Source organism: Dama dama, chromosome 19 (genome assembly GCF_033118175.1).
Source record: "Dama dama isolate Ldn47 chromosome 19, ASM3311817v1, whole genome shotgun sequence".
Lineage (NCBI taxonomy): Eukaryota > Metazoa > Chordata > Mammalia > Artiodactyla > Cervidae > Dama > Dama dama.
Genome location: NC_083699.1, coordinates 81,521,133 through 81,541,871, shown reverse-complemented (window position 1 = coordinate 81,541,871; position 20,739 = coordinate 81,521,133). Strand labels below are relative to the sequence as shown.

Below are 20,739 nucleotides of genomic sequence, written 5' to 3'. Positions count from 1 at the left end.
ACTCTATTATGAAAATTGTATTAAATAGTAAATAAAATATAATGACTTTAAACTGTCCACATCATTATGACTGTAACTGTGGGATTAGGGGTTGCTTAAAAAAATTTCTCCATCCTCTCAACTCTAATTTTCTGTCTCCTACTTTTCTTCTTTTCCTAGCCTGAATTCATTTCCTCCTATCTTCATAATAATTCTCGACTCAACTATGACTGCTTTTCTAATTCCTTGTACTCTGCTATCTACATTTCTTCATTCTTTATTACTCTGGGATTCTAAGCTTCTTCACAATATTTTTTCATCTGCCTTCTCCTCACTGGACTGTATCATCCTTCCTCTGGGGAAGCAAAAGGCAAAACAGATTATTTCACTGGCCCCACAACCACATCTTGTATTTTTTCTCTTGAAATACTATAAATGCTGAAGGAAAAAGAGCTATGTTGGATGGGCTTGGTGGTGACGCACGGTAGCCTCTCAGCAATGAACCAGTGAGGATATGAAAGAAGAGCCAAGACCCAGCAGGAGGTGGAGCTGGAAAAAACCAAGCAGCTACAGTGTTGCTGCTGGCAACATGGACATGCTATATCTGGCCTTACCCTGGACAGGCCAGGAGAGCTCAGCTGTGGAGTTTAGGAACACCCAGAGATCCCAGGCCAAGTTGGTTTCCCTCTCACAGTGCTGGCTGACCAGTCTGTTTTGCCAGGCCCTCAGTGCTGAGAACTTACGGAAAATAGAGTCCAGTTCCCTAGGGGAAGATGCTGATGGGAGCTCAGGGGGCGAGAAGCCTGCAGGTGAGGCCCTCAGGACAGCAGCAGGGCAGCGGGGGGCGATGCTGCTGTAGACTCAGGAGGTGGCAGTGGAATGTCAGTTCACATCCTTCATGCTCAGAGTATTCCCTCCTCTAGTTTCCGCATACAGCCCCTTCAGAGCTCTTCTATAATCAACCACAATGTGAGAGAAACTGTTTAAGGGCTAACATTCCCTGCCCTTAGCTGCTCTGATGTAGCCCAATGCTGCTGCTAAGTTACTTCAGTCATGCCTGACTCTTTGCGACCTTATGGACTGTAGCCTGCCAGGCTCCCCTGTCCATGGGGTTCTCCAGGCAAGTAAACTGGAGTGGGTTGCTATGCCTTCCTCCAGGTGATCTTCCTGACCCAAGGATGGAATCCATGTCTACCGCCGCTCCCGCACTGCTGCCCGATTCTTTACTGCTGAGCCACAGGGGAAGCCCAATGCAGCCCAATAGCTTGCCACATTTATTTACTTCTTGAGCCCCTTGTCATTTAATGCACAGTGGGGCTGTCCCATTACAGTCTCTTCCTCTTGTCACATCAGCTTGAATGAGGCTTAAGCGCCATGACTAGAATATCAGACTCAAAACAAATTGTTAATGTTTCACTTGGCACCACATGGGAGATGTCATGTCACTGTTATGCACTCTGGTACCCAGAATAAATATCTGGATGACGAGGAGGAAGACCTGCAGCACCCTGAAATACCTCTCATCAGCTGGCAGCCCCATCAGCAACTACGCAAGGAAGGGTGCAGTATCTTTTGAGGGCTGGATGAAGACACGTTTAATTCAAGAAACAATTAAGTGAATGTATATTGGGAGCCAGATTTCTTTTCCCATCCTTTTTCTCAGTTATTATAATAATCTAAGACTTCTAAAAATACACGCCATAAGGATGGCACAAGCAGAGTTTGCTAACTAAGAAATAATGAGGCTAAGTGAACTCCAGATTCACTGGCTTATAAAAGGAGTGGCCCACTGCCTTGATGGGTTACAACATTTATTTTCCCAAATATAATCTAGCCAATATCTGGGAGCCAGTATCTTTACCCTGCTACTGTTTACTTTATTTCTTTAAACAGACTAGGGGCAGAGGATGGGTGACAGAAAGACCAACTACCAAATCTGCTAAAACAAAATGAGGCATACTGCAAGGGAAAGGCTGGAGGAGTTCATTTGACTCAAGTTGAAAAACTCCAAGAAGAAAACACACAATCAGATGGCACAACTGTCCTCAGTGAGTTGTACAGTATTCCTAGTACAATGACTGTGGTTTAGATAAAATACGAGAGACTGTGGGTAAGATATAGGACTTGGAGCAAGAAAAGACCTGGGTCCAAGTTGTAGGACCTTGTAGGATCTTAAGTACAACACTTAGCTTCTTTGGGTTTTCATTTTTTTTTTTTTTTTTTTTTTTGTGGTAATGTGGTGATAAAAATCATGCCCATCAACAACAGGGTTGTCAGGATGATGAAAGGCACATCAGATGAGAAAACACTTCGTGAAGTACAAGTGGCTGGTCTTCATTAGTCTCCTTTGGTTGTAATGCTGGTCTCAGGGATTAATCACTGCTTTGCTCCAAGTATGGAGCCACTAAAACACACACAGAGGACTCAGAAATTGATTCAAAATGTCATCTTCATTACTATTAAGCTGGACTTAAGAACATGGCTTGACCTGTGGCTTCTTATTATATTCTAAAATGTACTATTTTCTTTTTATTTTCCATACTTGTCTTCTTGATTACACTATAGGCTTCTGGATAGTAGATTATGTCTTATATATCTCTGTATTCACAGAATTTTTCCCAGAACTATACATGTAGCTGGCGCTCTGTCTGATCATGATGAACCCATGTTTGTACTCTAACTCTCTTTTGAAGCTTCTCTCTCCACTAGCCTGGAGCTCATGGAAGGAAGTGTGCCCATTTTTCCATTCCTAGTGCCTAGCACAATGCCTGGTTCTTTATGAAAGTGAACTGAAAGATAATGAAAATAGGAGGATGTCAAATGATCCACCTATGAGTTGTAGAGAGGGGGTTAAAGTAGGGATGCCTAATAAAAATTCCATTCTTGGTAGCTCATTCATTTGTGAAGAGCTCTACCTGCAAACTGTTTATGACTTAAGAATTTCTGTGAGATAGTTTTCCACAAGACAAACTTTAGTCTTTGTCTACCCATCAGGCCCCTTGCCTATCTGGGCATCTGTGCTCTGTGTATCTCAGTTAGAGTCACTCAGCTAATGCTCTTAGAGCACTTGGTAATGAACTTAGATCTATGACAGAAGCCTGTGACATCTGATGTTTCACAATACAACACTCACCTTTGTTTTCCCAAGGGAGGCACGCAACATGAAAGTTTCCTTTGGGACTGCTGGTGAAGTCAGCTCATTGCATGATACCCAGGCCTCCCGGACAAGTGTAAGAAAGCTGTGAGAAATAGCATGTCTACCCCTGCATCATTAAGCTCCTCGGGGGCTGAGGGAGACACAGTGCTGCCCGGCCTGGACTACAGGAGAGGTCAGGATGAGATGTACACAGGGGGGCTGCAGATCTCAAAACATGCTTCGCAGGAGGGATGCTCATTAGTGCAGGACCTGCAGAGGATCTGAGGAAGAAGCCTTCCTGGACAGAAACTCTCGGTGCCTCTGTGGCTCACCCAGTCAGAGCCATGCGAGCAGGTTGCTCCAGAGTCGGGCCCTCTGCTCTGTGTGACGCTCTCTGTATTTTCTAAGCCCTGAGTCTGATGCCACCACTACAAGAGAGGCCCCAATGTGTGCTTTGATTCATCCCTGGACTATATGGTCTCTGTGGGCAGTATGAGAATCCCTGATCTTGCCCTTTCTCTAAAACAACTCAAAATAAAACCATTTTACTTAAAGGGATTTACCAACTCCTACCTCTTAACATGATGCCCAGAGACGGGTGGGCTAGAGGCACAGTCATCTATCATGGCCAAGGCCCCGGTGTTCTGCCTCAGTGGGTCCTGCCCACCAGGCTCTGTACCATGGGGCGGACGGAGGGCAGGAAGGGCAGAGGCATGCCAAAACCAACCCTCAGGTGTCAGTGACACACCCGTGTGCAGCCACAGGTGGCACCTTGAGCTTGAAGTGCTGCTAGTGGCTGAGGAGCTGAGTTTTAAAATTTTATTCACTTTTAACTAAACTTAAAAACTGATACCAAATTCAAGTGCTAGAAAAACATTTATGTGAATCTAATTTTTCAACTATATGTTTTATGAAATCTAAGTGTCAGTCAAGTATTTCTGATAAAAATTCAACATCCAAATTGAGATGTGGTATAAGTACAAATTATATATGGGATTTCAAAGACCTGGAATGAAAGAAAGAAGCAAACTACATCACTAATACTTTTAAAAATATTGATTACATGTTGAAATAAGAATATTTAAAATATATTAAATAAATAAATAAAATATCACTATAGTGCTAAAATTAATTTCACCTATTTCTACCCACTTTTTCTAATATGGCTATTAGAAGATATTAAATTGTAGCTTGCATTCTTTATGTCTATCAGACAGTGATGATCTAGACCATAATTCCACCCCTTTCTATATGAGTCTCACCTGACAATGTGAACCACCCAAAAAACCTGCCCATTGGTCCTCTGTCTGGTTCATTCTATTGTAATGTTGCTTTGAAAAAAAAAAAAAATTTATTGAAGGATAATTGCTTTACAGAATTTTGCTGTTTTCTGTCAAACCTCAACATGAATCAGCCATAGGTATACATATATTTCCTCCCTTTTGAAGCTCCCTCCCATCTCCTCCCCATCCCATCCCTCTAGGTTGATACAGAGCCCCTGTCTGAGTTTCTTGAGCCATACAACAAATTCCTGTGGGCTCTCTATTTTACATATGGTAATGTAAGTTTCCATGTTACTCTTTCCATACATCTTACCCTCTCCACCCATCTCCCCTTGTCCATAAGTCTATTCTCTATGTCTGTTTCTCCATTGTTGCCCTGTAAATAAATTCTTCAGTACCATTTTTTCTAGATTTCGTATATATGTGCTAGAATACGGTATTTATCTTTCTCTTTCTGACTCACTTTACTCTGTATAATCGGTTCTAGGTTCATCCACCTCATTAGAACTGACTCAAATGTGTTCCTTTTTATGGCTGAGTAATATTCCATTTTTGTATATATACCACAACTTCTTCATCCATTCTTTTGTTGGGGGATTTCCATGAGCCAGGTGCTGTTCAATGCTGGGAATACAGTATGTTGGCTCACAGCTGACATTCCAAGAGGACATGTAGGCAATGCAGAACAAGGGGCAAAGAAAAATGTCAGATAGCTCTGTGTGCTAGCAGAACTTAAACCAAGATAATGTCATGGAGAGAGGTTGGTTGGGGAGGAAGCTGCTGGGCTGAGGTCAGGGGACCAATCCTGAGCAGCAGGGAGCCAGGCACACCAGGTTGTTGGAATACTTGATAAAGGAAGTAGGCTGGAGCAGAAGGGAAGATGGAGGGTGGAGGGTGGTGGAAGGAAGCCTGGAGGGAGCTCTGCCTCTGGCTCTGGGGACCCATGTTTGAGCCTCTGCCCTCACATCAACTTATCCTTTCAGGATGGAATCAGTTTCTTCATCTGTTAGACAGAGTGGCAATTACTAAAGGGTCTTCCATTCAGCTCTGAAAGTACCTGACTCTTCCACATATTCCAGGGAATAAAGTCTTGTCATGGAAAATGAAAGAAAGAGGAAGCAAGTGGAAAAATCCTGACCATTAATCTCTTTCAAGACTTAGCAATTGCTTATCTGATGCCTCCTCTTTCTCTTCCTCCCTTCTTTCCTTTTTTTTTAAGAAAATGAAATTTATTTGATATAAAGCCTATACATTCTCATGTAACATCAGAAGGTAAACCTCAATTCCCTGCTGTACACACAAGGATGTTTTTCTCACAAGAACAATTAGGTGTCCTGCATAAAGACTGCCTTCCTTCCTTAATAATTATACTACAAATCCCTCAGAAGTTTATACATAATTCCTAAGTTTTGGAATTTTTTATTTTTGAAGTACCCATTGATTGGGGAAATCTGGATTCCCAGACTGGCAATGACATGCTGAAGTTCCACCTATGGGGAAAAACTCCCAAGGAGACCACATCTGTAATAGCCACATCTTCAGGAAAAGATGAAAACACCTAGCCTCTTCATTTATCATCCCAATTTAATAATGCACAGGAGACACCCATGGGGCCACATCCGGGCGGATTTCAATTACATCTCTAACCACAGATACTTTCATCACCAGTCCTTCTCCAGTCACTTTTGATGCTCAGCTGGGACTCCAGACAGGCTCTCAAAGAAGGAGACTTAGGAAGGGGACTCATAGGGGAAAGGGCGGAGATGTAATAGCTTGGATTTGTAACACGGTATATGAGAATGAAAACAGGTCCCAGAGATAAAAGAGAGATAAGGTTTCACTTTTAAGTCCAGAGAAATGGGATAAGTAGGGGAAGGGATGGTAACAGTGGTGGAAATAATTATGACTCAAAGTTTTTGGCTCTGTTCCAAGTACTTAGATGAGTCCCCATGTATTCAGACAAGGAAGCTGCCCAGCCACTCAGGTTTCTTGCAGGCTGGCACTCCTCCAACCTCCTAGTGGCCTCCAGGCCTGAGCTGGAGTCTTAATAATCACCACCCCTGTTCAAGTGCCCTGACCGAGAGCTTCCCACCCTCCCCACCTATCACCTTCCTATGCACCTTCCACTGCAACCCTGGATGCTGGGGCATGACCCAGCAGGGACTTGGGGCACAATACTTGGTCCCCCATTCAGGTGACATCTGGACTCTGGCTTTGGGGGAAGCTGGTTACGCTCTCATTTCTGCGCCTAACCAAGGAATTTCAAAGTAAACTGTAGCGTCTTTTCATCTCAGAGGGTTCCAGGCTCTCTCCCAAGCCATGTTATAATTAGAAGACCCTGCAGCTGCCAGCACAGAGCCTGGGCTCTGCCCTGTGGGAGACAGTTGTCTGAGAGAATATCCCAGGGAAATCGTTAAAGCCCTTATGCTCAGTGTTAACCAGACTCACTCATCACAGTTCAAGGAAATCTAATTCTTGCCTCTTCTCATCAAATACTGCAGTCCCTGGCAAGGTCAGGAGACGCAGCCTGTGCACCAGCTACACACGGGCCTGGGAATCTCAGCTAGAGCCATTCCTGCCATAGAGGCTCAGCCTCAGCGTGCATCTCATGTCCCTGAAGCTCATAGCCCTACAGCACTCAGTCTCTGCAAATCTTTCCTGGGAACTTTTACCCCAGTTGGGTTGGGCTCACTGTTTTGTTTTTTTAAACAATAGGTGCTCTTCTGCCCTCACTTTGTGGTAAAACTTCTTCAGAAAGCTGTATAAACTCATAAGCGCACTGGTTCCATTTCCTGAGACCCTACTCCTCCAACCACACTCACTATGTCCTGAGCACCCATTCGGAACTCGGCACTGTGCTAAGGGCTTGATATACTTATATTACCAACTCTATGAAGTGTAGCAAGATCATGCTCTGATTGGTTGAAGTGTGGTCCCTCAAAAGGCCTAATTATGTCCTAACCTAGAAACCTGTTGAAAGTGTTAGTCACTTAGTCATATCCGACTCTTTGCAATCCCATGGACTGTGGTCCTCCTGGAAACCTGTTAATGAGACCTTATTTGGAAAAAATAGTTCTGCAGGTGTAATCAAGGATCTTGAGATGAGATCATGCTTGATTATCCAGTAGGCCCTAAATCCACTGACAAGTGTCCTTACAAGAGATACACAGAGGAGAGACACAAGAATAAGAGGGAAGGCCATGTGAAGACAAAGGCAGAATCTGGAGTGATGCAGCCACAAACCAAGGAACATCTTGGAGCCACCAGAATGGAAGAGTCAAGGAAGGATTCTCTCTTGGAGCCTTTACAGGGAGTGCAGCTCTGCGGACACCCTGAATTCAGACTTCTGGCCCCCATAACTGTGAGAAAAAAAAGTTCTGCTGTTTTAAACCACCAAGTTTGTGCTAATGTCATATGGCAGCCATAGTGAGCTTTTTATAGAGGAAACTGATGAAGATGCAAAGACAGGGGGATAAGTAATATGACTGGCCACAGCTCACAGGGCACCCTGTGATATCCTAAGTGACATGCTGGTACCACCAGAACGAAGGCAAGAAATTTACTTTTGAGGGGCTGTCAGGACACCTGCAACAGATAAAGGATTTATGCCTTGCAGGAGAAAGTTTCAGAAACTCCTGAAGGGGAAATACAAAGGGAAGAGAGAGCTTGGTGAGGAAGATAACTCAAAGGGAAGGAAGGGAAATGGGTGAACAGGAGAGGGAGATTAAGGAGAGCTGGCAAAGGCAACATGGCTTAGGTCTGGGGAGCTTCTTGGATTCTAGCTGGACAATTTCCAGTGTCCCTCATATTCATAAAGGCAATGATTGAACCATCCAAAAAACTTCCAGAGAAGATTTATTACAAGTCAAAATGAATCTGCTGAGGAAAAATTCTTTTTATTCATTAAAAAAATTCTGCTCCAACCTCTCTCATTTAGAAGAATTTTTCCAGAATTTAATCAGACCCCAATAAGCCAGAAAACACCCTATTAGAATAGCTCCCTTGAGTTTCATGTGCATGAATAAGTGTTCTACTGAATTGGAAGCTGGGTAGGGACATACTAGACTGTTTATCACATTTCCTTTTTAAAATTTTTAAATGAGATTTACTAAACAATAGCACAATTTAACAACAACAACAAAATGCTTAAGTTATTTAAAGTGAAAAGTGAAAGTTGCTCAGTCATGTCTGACTCTTTGTGACCCCATCGCCTATACAGTCCATGGAATTCTCCAGGCCAGAATACTGGAGTGGGTAGCCTTTCCCTTCTCCAGGGGATCTTCCAAACCCAGGGATCAAACCCAGGTCTCCTGCATTGCTTACCACCTGAGCCACAAGGGAAGCCCTAAGTTATTTAAGGATGATAGCAGAACAGCCCATGTTTAGAAGGCATTTTACAACTTATGAAATGTGTTTATACCCTGATCATTTAACTCTCACAACAATCCTCAAGGTAGACATCATTTGTGTCATGTAGTTAAGGAAAATGAGGCAGCTCTGGGCAGTTAAGTGCTCTGTGCAAAACGACAAAACTGCTAAGAGAAGACATGAGAGCACAAAGTACATCCTTCAAATCCAAATTCTATGCTCTCTCCCACTGTATGTTTTAGCAAAAGTACTTTCATATTGAAAATTCATATAGAATTTTGATGTAGAAATTGAATTTTCTATATGATTCATTAAAATTCATTAACTGTTAACATTTAAATTTACCTAAGTCAACAGCTCTAGGTGTGAGCATGACTTCCCTCACCTATGCCTCTGCTGTGTGTATAATGGAGTACACTCTAAAGTCATAAAATTGAGTTTCTTTAAGACATTTTATTCCTCAGTCTTCACTGGCATTGCTTACAATGAGAATGTCTATTATGGTTTGTTTAATCTGCATAAGAGAATTGCTAACTTAGGCAAATTAAAAAAAATCACAGTCTAAAATGTAAAAGACATTAAATCAACATGACACCTTTAAAGGCCCAGTATGCACAAGTTTTCTGGGTTACTGTTGGACTCCAAAGTGTTATTTCCTCAAGTTTTCTGTGTAAATGAGTTAACCTTCAGAATCAAGGAGATCTGTTCTCCCTAGGAAACATTAAGAAAAATTTTTTTCACAATAAAAAAATTCCAGCCTCAATTTCCTGATTTGCAAACTAATTATCCAGCATGAAATGAAGAAATAGTCATATAAAATCAAGTTCTAAAGTGGGCCTGATGCAGTAAACAGCCAGAGTTGAGGGCCATTCTCCTGTTTTGTCTCTGTTTATAACCTTAGCTGAAGCTCCAATACTTTGGCCACCTGATGCGAAGAGCAGAATCATTGGAAATGATCCTGCTGCTGGGAAAGACTGAAGACAGGAGGAGAAGGGGATGACAGAGGAAGAGGTGGTTGGATGGCATCACCGACTCAAAAGACATGAGTTTGAGTAAACTCCAGGAGATGGTGAAGGATAGGGAAGCCTGAGTGCTGCATTCCATAGGGTCGCAAAGAGTCAGACACAACTGAGCAACTGCACAACAACAACATAAGCTTAGCTAGTCCATTCTGAGTACCTTTTTTTTTCCATTTATTTTTATTAGTTGGAGGTTAATTACTTTACAATATTGTAGTGGTTTTTGCCATGCATTGACATGAATCAGCCATGGATTTACATGTATTCCCCATCCCGATCCCCCCTCCCACCTCCCTCCCCACCCAACCCCTCTGGGTCTTCCCAGTGCACCAGCCCCAAGCACTTGTCTCATGCATCCAACCTGGGCTAAGCCTTTTTTTTTTTTTTAAAAAAAAACAGAGTGAAAACTAACTTCCAGTGTATCCCAAGAAGTAACTGAAACCTCAACTTCTAACAGTTCCTAACCTTAAAATACTGATTCTTTTGGATTTCTTCCACTTCCTTCCTTTCAAACTTCCTTCCTCTTCCTTCCTAACTGACCCTGGTTTTGCTCCAAGATTCACTTCACCACTTCACCCGGCTCAAGTGATCCAGGGAAATTGAAAGCATCTTTGGCTCCAGGAGACAGCACTTCTTTTGTCTAAGACAGTGATTTTCAAAGTGTGGTCCCTGGACCAAAGCTTCTTTGGCATCAGAGAAAATTTAGAAGAGCAAGTTACAATCCCAATATACTGAGTCAGAAATTCCAGGGGTGGTGCCCAGCAATCTGTATTTAAATAAGCCTTCCAGGTAATTCTGTTGCATGGTTATCACTGTTGCCAGTGATTCTCAACCCTGTTGCATGTTAGAATCACTGGATACCCAGGCCCCACACTTTCCACCCTGTCTGCCAAAGATTCTAATTGATCTGGTTTGGGGTCTGGGCAAGGAGATTTATTAAAAGTTCTCCAGGTGATTCTAATGTATATCTAGGTTTGAGAACCAGCAACAAAAGCCAATCGGAGTAATCCATTCTGAAATACTGAATTGTGGTGCTGATGAAACGGACACCTCCAATTTCCATAATGCTAACTGGAGAACAGATGTGTCACTACCATTGTTATAGCTACTGGTGGTAGCACTTTGCTTTTCTACTTTCATGGCCTCTGGGGAGATAGATCTGTAAGGGGTGGAGGGCAGATGCTCCAACAGCTATTTGGAGGCACGCTTAACTGGCAAGTTTGGTACCGAAAGAGGCAAAAATCATTTGGATAATAATTTGTGGCAAACCAGGATTTGAGCCAAAGTAGTCTTAACCTGTGGAGAAGGAAATGGCAACCCACTCCAGTGTTCTTGCCTGGAGACACCCAGGGACGGGGGAGCCTGGTGGGCTGCTGTCTGTGGGGTCGCACAGAGTCGGACATGACTGAAGCGACTTAGCAGTAGCAGTCTTAACCTGGGGCTTCCCAGGTGGTGCTAGTGGTAAAGAACTTGCCTGCCAATACAGCAGACATAAGAGACACCAGTTCAATCCCTGGGTCAGGAAGATCTCCTGGAGGAGGGCATGGCAACCCACTCCAGCATTCTTGCCAGAAGAATCCCATGGAGAGAGGAGCCTGGTGGGCTACAGTCCATAACACTGCAGAGTCGGACATGACTGAAGCAATTTAGCAAGTGCCCACACAGTCTTAATCCACAATCTGAGTCCTTAACTGTGTCTGCCACATGTTATCCTCCATGGAGGGTATAGTCAGGCACCTCCAGTGAGAGAGGGAAGCTCCTTCAATGGTGGGTGGAGAAAATGAAAACTCTTCATTTCTGAGGAAAGTGCAGTTCAGTTCAGCCACTCAGTCATATCTGACTCTGTGAACCCATGGACTGCAGCATGCCAGGATTCCCTGTCCACCACCATCTCCTGGAGCTTGTTCAAACTCATGTCCATCGAGTTGGCGATGCTATCCAACCATTTCATCCTCTGTCATCCCCTTCTACTCCCCCCTTCAATCTTTCCCAGCATCAGGGTCTTTTCTGGTGAGTCATTTCTTCCCATCAGGTGGCCAAAGTATTGGAGCTTCAGCATCAGTGCTTCCAAAGAATATTCAGGATTGATTTCCTTTAGGATTGACTGGTTGGATCTCCTTGAAATTCAAGGAACTCTCAAGACTCTTCTCCAACACCACAGTTCAAAAGCATCAATTCTTTGGTGCTCAGCTTTCGTTATGGTCCAACTCTCACATGCATACATGACTACTGGAAAAGTCATAGCTTTGACTAGACAGACCTTTGTTGGCAAAGTAATGTCTCTGATTTTTAATATGCTGTCTAGGTTGGTCATAACTTTTCTTCCAAGGAGCAAGCATTTTTTAATTTCATGGCTGCAGTCACCATCTGCAGTGATTTTGGAGCATCCAAAAATAAAGTTTGTCGCTGTTTCCATTGTTTCCCCATCTGTTTGCCATGAAGTGATGGGACCAGATGTCATAATCTTTGTTTTTTGAATGTTGAGTTTTAAGCCAACTTTTTCACTCTCCTCTTTCACTTTCATCAAGAAGCTCTTTAGTTCCTCTTCGCTTTCTGCCATTTAAGGGTGGTGTCATCTGCATGTCTGAGGTTATTGATATTTCTCCCAGCAATCTTGATTCCAACTTGTGCTTCATCCAGTCTGGTATTTCACATGATGTACTTTGCACATAAGTTAAATAAGCAGGGTGACAATATACAGCCTTGACATACTCCTTTTCTAATTTGGAACCAGTCTGTTGTTCCATGTCCAGTTCTAACTGCTGCTTCTTGACCTGCATACAGATTTCTCAGGAGGCAGGTAAGGTGGTCTGGTATTCCCATCTCTTGAAGAATTTTCCAGTTTGTTGTGATTCATGCAGTCAAAGGCTTTGGTGTAGTTAATAAAGCAGAAGTAGCTATTTTTCTGGAACTCTCTTGCTTTTTCTGTAACCCAGTGTTGGCAATTTGATGTCTGGTACCTCTCCCTTTTCTAAATCCGGCTTGAATACCAGGAAGTTCTTGGCTTTGGTGTAGTTAATAAAGCAGAAGTAGCTATTTTTCTGGAACTCTCTTGCTTTTTCTGTAACCCAGTGTTGGCAATTTGATGTCTGGTACCTCTCCCTTTTCTAAATCCGGCTTGAATACCAGGAAGTTCTTGGTTCATGTACTATTGAAGCATCACTTGGAGAATTTTGAGCATTAGTTTGATAGCCTGTGAGATGAATGCACTTGTCCGGTAGTTTGAACACTTTTTGGCATTGCTTTTCTTTGGGATTGGAATGAAAACTGACCTTTTCCAGTCCTGTGGTCACTGCCGAGTTTTCCAAATTTGCTGGCATATTGGGTGCAGCACTTTCACAGCATTATCTTTTAGGATTTGAAACAGGTCATCTGAAATTCCATCAGCTCCACCTCCACTAGCTTTGTTCATAGTGATGCTTCCTAAGGCCCACTTGACTTCGCATTCCAGGATGTCTGACTCTAGGTGAGTGATCATACCATCACAGTTATCTGGGTCATTAAGATCTTTTTTGTATAGTTCTTCTGCGTATTCTTGTCATCTCATCTTAATATCTTCTGCTTCTGTTAGGTCTATACCATTTCTGTCCTTTATTGTGCTCATCTTTGCATGAAATATTTCTTTGGTATCTCTAATTTTTGTAAAAAGTTCTCTAGTCTTTCCCATCTTATTGTTTTCCTCTATTTCTTTGCATTAATCACTTAGGAAGGCTTTCTTATCTCTCATTGCTATTCTTTGGAACTCTGAATTCAGATGGGTATATCTTTCCTTTTCTCCTTTGCCTTTCACGTCTCTCCTTTTCTCAGATATTTGTAAGCCCTCATTAGACAACCATTTTTCCTTTTTGCATTTCTTTTTTTGGGGATGGTCTTGGTCACTGCCTCCTGTACAATGTCATGAACCTCTGTCCACAGTTTTTCAGCCACTGTGTCTATCAGTTCTTATCTCTTGAATCTATTTTTCACTTCCACTATATAACTAATGCAATATCTTTATGACTGCCTGTAACATTTAAAAAAGCCTAGATTTCTGGAGTTAACACTTGTTTGGACATTAATTCCACATCATTCAGTTATGATTTACACCAGCTCTCCCTCCTTAACCTCAAGGAAAACTTGTCAGGGAATGTTTAACAGGAGGATTCTTGCATGCTGTTTCTCATGAATCCTCTGTTCCTTATCAGTTCCTGGCAATAGGAATGAGTGGAACGGCATGTCACTCCCAGGACTGAGGTCATAGGATGAAACACATGCATGAATCTCTTTCAGTAAACATTTTCTTTATGACAAAACTGCTTAGTCTCCATCCTCTTTCCTGAGATATGGATTGTCTCCTGACCTTATGACCATTGTTAATCCCTTGTTTCCTTGATAACTGTTGTTGTACGTTTGGTTTTCTGATCTTTATCATTGTCGAAAGAAATTCCTTGTACAACAGCCTATAATACTCACAGAAAGATCATTAAAGCACCCTTGCTCCACCAGAGACTTGGGTCCCCGTGTCTTTCTTTCTTTCTCTCTCTCTCTCCCTCCAGCTAATTCTCCGGAGCATGGAAACCTGCTGAGCTCACTCTCCTGCCCGGGCTTTCAAGACCTCTTCGAGAGGGCACCCTGTGCCTCCTGTTGTAGGGCTTTATTGGCTCTCTGCATAACCCAGGGAATACTAGTTTCTTTCTCTTTCAGTTTCTTATCGTTGACTCCAGGCAACCAGGTTCCAGTCCATTAAAGAACCTCAACAAATGGCGCCCAAACAGGGACCCGGTATACGTGACATTTCGGACAGAGTGACTCATGACCTATTGAGGTCGGTAAGTACTAAGACATGGGTCAAACGGCTGGAAAGCCCCATCATTTCTCTACTTTACTTCACCATGTGTTTAAAGCTCAGGGACTTTTGTGCCAACAAATAGAGGCTTGCCTTCAAACAATGGTTAAATGTAATCCTTGGTTCCCTGATAAAGACAGTTTTGAGTTAAAAATTTGACAAAAAAAATTTTGAAAAAATTCAAAAAAAATGTTGAATGAGCTGCCAGACAGAGAAAAAATATTCCAGTTGATTTCTGGCCCCTGTGGGCTCTCATTAAAGCTGTAATTCTGCCATTTCAAGGTAATTCTAGCCCTCCCAATACTCGACAACAGACAAAACACTTATTACATAAATATAAATTAGATGATAAAACTTTACAAAAGGCCCAATTAAAACAACATAAAATATTTCAAAATTTTCCTACAAGCCCTGCCCCGGTTGCTCCAAATGCTCATCCTCTGCCAACAGGCATGAATCCAAAAGTCTCTCTTTGTTAAAACCTAATGAATCTGACAACAACTCTCCTGAGACACTTTTTGACATCAAAACTGACAATACTCTTCTAGACAATAATGATAAGTCTTTAACACAGACTCATACTTGCAAAAAACCGATACCTACCCACTTTCCTCCATGACAGAGGCTCTCTGAATGACTGGCTTTGCAATCACAAGTATCTGAATTTGATGGTTTCTCTGCCTTTCCAGTTTTAAGAAATCCTGATGCTCAAGGACACATAATACCTCAATATGAAGGTATTGGTTTTTTTTTTTTTACATACAACAAATGAAAATGGCTGTAACTATGTATGGCCCACATTCACCTTTTACTAAAGAGCTTCTAAATGCTGTGACATCTTCTATTGGAAACTATATTCCCTATGATTAGTGAATTTTAGTAAAAGCTTTCCTTAAACCAAGAAAATATCTTCAATGGACAATGTGGTTTCATGATATAGCCAGAGATCATGCTAACAAGAATGCTCGAGTTGGTGCTCTCCAAAACCAAATTACTTTTGAAATGTTAACTGGCACCAGACAATTTGATACCATAGAAGCTCAAATACAATGCCTTCCCTTGTTGCATGAACAATTAAAAACAGTGGCCCTTGAAGCTTGAGATTGAATTAATCCTCAAGGAGAGCCTACAAGTAGCTAAACTAAAATATTACAAGAACCTAATGAAAATTATGCTGATTTTTTAGCTAGATTATTTCCTGTACTGTAATCGGAGAAAAAGCCAAAAAACAGCTAGAAAAAATACTTGCTCATGAAAATGCAAATCAGGAATGTCAAAAAGCTATTGCTCTGATTTGTGAGACTGAGACTATTATTGATTATTTGAAGGCTTGTCACAATCTAGGATCAGAAACTCAAAAGATGCAAATGCTAGCTGAAACAATGGCTGCTGCCTTTAGAAAAGGAAATGAAATATGTTTTACATGTGGAGATAAGAAGCATTTAAAAAGAGACTGCCCTAAGAAGGCTAATAGAAGACCTCCAAAAATCTGCCTTCGCTGTCGTAGAGAAATACAGTGGGCCAAAGATTGTAAATCTAAATTTGATATTGAAGGAAAGCCTGTTCTGGGAAACTCCAAGCAGGGGACACCCCAGGTCCCCTTCAACAAAAACCAGGGTCAAATCCCATCTTTTCCCTCAAACCCACAACATCCGACACTGCTGCCATCGATATACCAGCTCTAAATGATTTTCTCCTTTACCCTCAAACAGTCCCTTCTATAATACCTACTGGACTTTTTGGGTCCCTGCCCCTACAAACCTTTGGTCTTTTACTTGGCCGATCTAATTTGACTTCCAAGAAATTACTGTTCACCCCAGAGTAACTGATTGAGATTATAAAGGAAAAATTCAAATTATGATGTCATCTCAGATTCTATGACAATTCAAAAAGGGGGACAAAATTGCTCAATTACTTCTTTTACCTTACATTTCTATTAACTCCTCTAATGATGTACGGACAGACAGATTTGACAGTACAGATCAAAAACAATCCTTATGGACATCATTGGTATCTGAATATGCCTGACCAAATATAAATATCAAAATTAATGGTAAAAGATTTTCTGGTCTCCTCGACACTGGATCTGATTATTATTATTTCCAAACACTTATGGCCCAAATCCTGGCCTACACAAAAAATCTCTTGCCAAACTGCAGAAATTTCTCAAACCAAAGTACAAGAGGTTTATCAAATTGTTCAAATCTACCCATGTGAGAGACCAGAAGGCCAACCTGAAACATTAAGACCTGATGTGATAGATGCATCCCTTAATCTAATAGAAAGGGACTTACTTATGCAATGACAAACTCAGATATACATTCCACATTTTTCCTAGGGGCCACTGCTCATTTAACAAATAATGCAATTATTAAAATAACTTGGAAGAACAACGAGCCTACTTGAACAGAGCAGTGGCCCTTACGAAAGAAAAATTACAGGCTGCTAAAGAACTTATAGACACACAATTAGAATTGAAACATATTGAGGAATCTTGCTCTCCTTGGAACTCTCCTATTTTTGTTATAAAAAAGAAATCTAACAAATGGCGTCTCTTAACAGACCTTAGAAAAGTTAATGCATCTGTGAAACCTTTGGGTGCATTGCAACCAGGGACCCCATCACCTACTACTATTCCTCAAAACTGGCACATTATTATTATTGGTTTACAAGATTGCTTTTTTAATATACCTTTACACCCTTTAGACTGAGAGAGATTCACTTTCTCTCTCCCTTTTCCTAATCACATTGGGCCTCATAAATGATATCAATGGACTGTGCTGCCTCAAGGAATGATGAATTCTCCCACCATGTGTCAATACTATGTAGCTAAACCGCTTGAGTCTGTGAGAAAACAGTTTCCTGATTTTCTTATTATTAATTATATGGATGATATATTGTTTTTGGCTCCATCTGTTTTAGAAACTCAACACATGTTTGATATATCTCAACAATGCTTAAAAAACTCTGGGTTAATCATTGTCCCTGAAAAAATTCAAACCTCTACACCTTACCATTATTTAAGATTTGTTGTTAATAGACAACATATTATTCCCCAACTAACACAGATTCGTATTGATACATTATCAACTTTAAATGATTTTCAAAAACTCTTAGGTGATATAAATTGGATTAGACCTTCATTGCTGCTGCTGCTGCTGCCAAGTGCTTCAGTCATGTCTGACTCTGTGTGACCCCATAGACGGCAGCCCACCAGGATCCCCCATCCCTGGGATTCTCCAGGGAGGAACACTGGAGTGGGTTGCCATTTCCTTCTCCAATGCATGAAAGTGAAAATGAAAGTGAAGTTGCTCAGTCATGTCCAACTCTTAGCAACCCCATGGACTGCAGTCTACCAGGCTCCTCTGTCCATGGGATTTTCCAGGCAAGAGTACTGGAGTGGGTTGCCATTGCCTTCTCCAGACCCTCATTAGGCATTGCTAATTATCAACTGACTAATCTATTTAATACTTTGAAAGGAGATCCTAATTTAAATAGCCCTCGTTCACTTTCTCAAGAGGCACGAGAGGAACTCTATTTAGTGCAAGATAAATTATAAAAACAGTTTCTTACTCGCATCAGACTAGATTTACCTCTAGAATTATTTATACTTCCCTCTCTTCATTCTCCCACAGGACTTCTTGCCCAACAAGAACACCCAATAGAATGGATCTATACCCATTTTAGAGGAATGAAGTCACTTACACCCTACCTTGATTTAATTGCTCTAATCATTATCAATGAAAGAACTAAAATTCTAATTGGCTCTGATCCTCATAAAATTATAATACCTATCAATAAATCTCAATTTGAGAATGCATTACAAACTTCCACCAATTTCCAAATAGCTTTTCTAAAATATTTTGGAGAAATTTCATTTCATTATCCTTCTAACAAGCTATGGAATTTCTTCAAAAATACTGAATTTATTATTTCCCACATCATCAGCTCACAGCCTACACCACAAGCTGAAGTTTTCTACATAGATGGGACTAAAAACACCAAAGCCTTATTCTGGTCTCTCAAAGAATATGAAGTCTTTTACACTAAATTCCATTCTGCTCAGCAAAACGAATTATATGCTCTTATTCAAGTTATTTGCCTACACCCTTACCCCACTAATACAGTCTCTGATTCCTTGTAATCAGTTTTCATATTAAAAAACATAAAAACCTCCACCATAAACTCCAATCAACCTGTTATTCAACAACTCTTTTTTGAACTACAATCTGTTACTAGCAACTGCATTTCTCCCATTTATATTACACATATTTGAGCACATTCCTGCCTTCCTGGCCCCATGACTTACGGTAACGAACAGGCTGATAAACTGGTTTCTTTTGCTACTCCGGAGGAACAACATGCTCTGTTGTACAACAATGTTGGCTTTCTACACCAGCTATGGAAAATCCCATACCACCAGGCTAAAGAAATTATTAACAATTGCTCTACTTGTAGACCCCTACATCTTCGACCCATTGCACAAAGCATTAATCCTCAGTGATTGCAACCTAATGAACTATGGCAGATAGATGTAACTCATTGCCCTGAACTCTCTCCATCTCCCTTCCTACATGTCTGTATAGACACCAATTCTTCTTTTATGTGGGCCATGCCTCTTCACAGTGAAGCTACACAACACGTTATAACTCACCTATTAGCTTGCTTTACTATAACGGGAACTCCTAGTGCTATTAAAACAGACAATGGCCCTGCCTACACTTCAAGATATTTCAAACAATTTTTACAATCATTTTCTATTAAACATATCACAGGTATTCCTTATAATCCACAGACATAAGACAAAGTCGAACAAGCACATCACACACTAAAATTACAAATAAAAAAATTTAAAAAGGGGGAATACACAGGAACACTACTATCTAAATTCCAACATAAGATATTCTCTAAACCTATAACTATTGTTAATATAGCTTTATTTGTTTTAAATTTTTTAAACTTACCACAAGGAGATATCTTCACAAGAGCAGAAAAACATTTCAAGGAATTGAAGGACACTTCTCTTCCTCTGCCCATTTGGTACCAAGAGAGCTTAACTAAACAATGGAAATCTGGGAAATTAATCTTACAGGGAAAGGGGTATGCTTGTATTTCTCCAGATGGATCCAATGAACTCACATGGCTTCCTCTTCGGAAGATTCAACCCAAGGGGGCCCCCCGGCATTCAAAGTAGAGACAAAACAACAAAAAGCCCAGGAGGAAGAAATTCCAATAAGGGCCATGGCAGCTCTAAAGATCTCCAGGAAGCACCGCCCTTGGCGGCATCAACCTTATGATCTCCCCTCTTGGGGACGAATTAAAACCCTTACTATTCAAGCTGAAAATCTGGTTTCTCAACAGGGAATGCCTCGAAGTCCTGAAAATATTTTTGTTGCCATGCTTACTTTGCTTGTTTGCTTCTGCTCCCCACTCCTGCTCAAGCTGAACTAACTAATTATACTTACTGGGCTTACATACCCAACCCCCCCTTTACTACAGGTTGTAGAATGGACAGCGAAAGGACCAATCCTATCAACCAATGACTCTATACATATGCCTTCTCCATGAATCATTAAAGGGCCCTCACACCCTGAAGAAGAAGGGAAACTAACTAATATTTCTCTAGGTTATGAAGTCCTTCCTTTGTGCATGGGCCCAACAGAATTATGCATAAACGTTAGCCGACAAACTTGGGCCTTCACCCTGACTCCAAAAGAGGACTTTTGGACATTGCTTGGATTGTTTACTGCCCTATCTTTGTCTGTGAACCATGTTTATACTACTGAAACTTTAGGGAAAGAGTAAGGCAAAGAACAAAGAACATTATGCAAAGCGTTTACTTACAAGAACTTTATACTCCTGTTCCTTGGGACAAATGTCAAGCCAAATCAGGAAAATTACTGGCTAATCATACAATTGTCGAATGGGGACCCCATTGTATGTGGTCATCTAACTGCTCAGATGATATTAACAGCACTGTGTGTGACTATGCTACTCAAGTAGCATGGAAGGTTACTAACACTACAATGGAGCATTACCATGACAAAGGACTTCTTGGGTGGCTTGACAGTGGAATGGCCTTCCCTTGTCCTCAAATTGTCTTCAGTAAACAGATTGGGCCTGAACAAT

The 20,739-nt window shown here is 41.3% G+C and overlaps 1 protein-coding gene across 3 annotated transcripts in view; it reads right to left on the bottom strand.

Moving 5' to 3' along the window:
- TMEM108 (transmembrane protein 108) overlaps positions 1-20,739 on the bottom strand; it is a 417,094-nt gene that overhangs the window by 168,219 nt on the left and 228,136 nt on the right. The window lies entirely within an intron of this gene.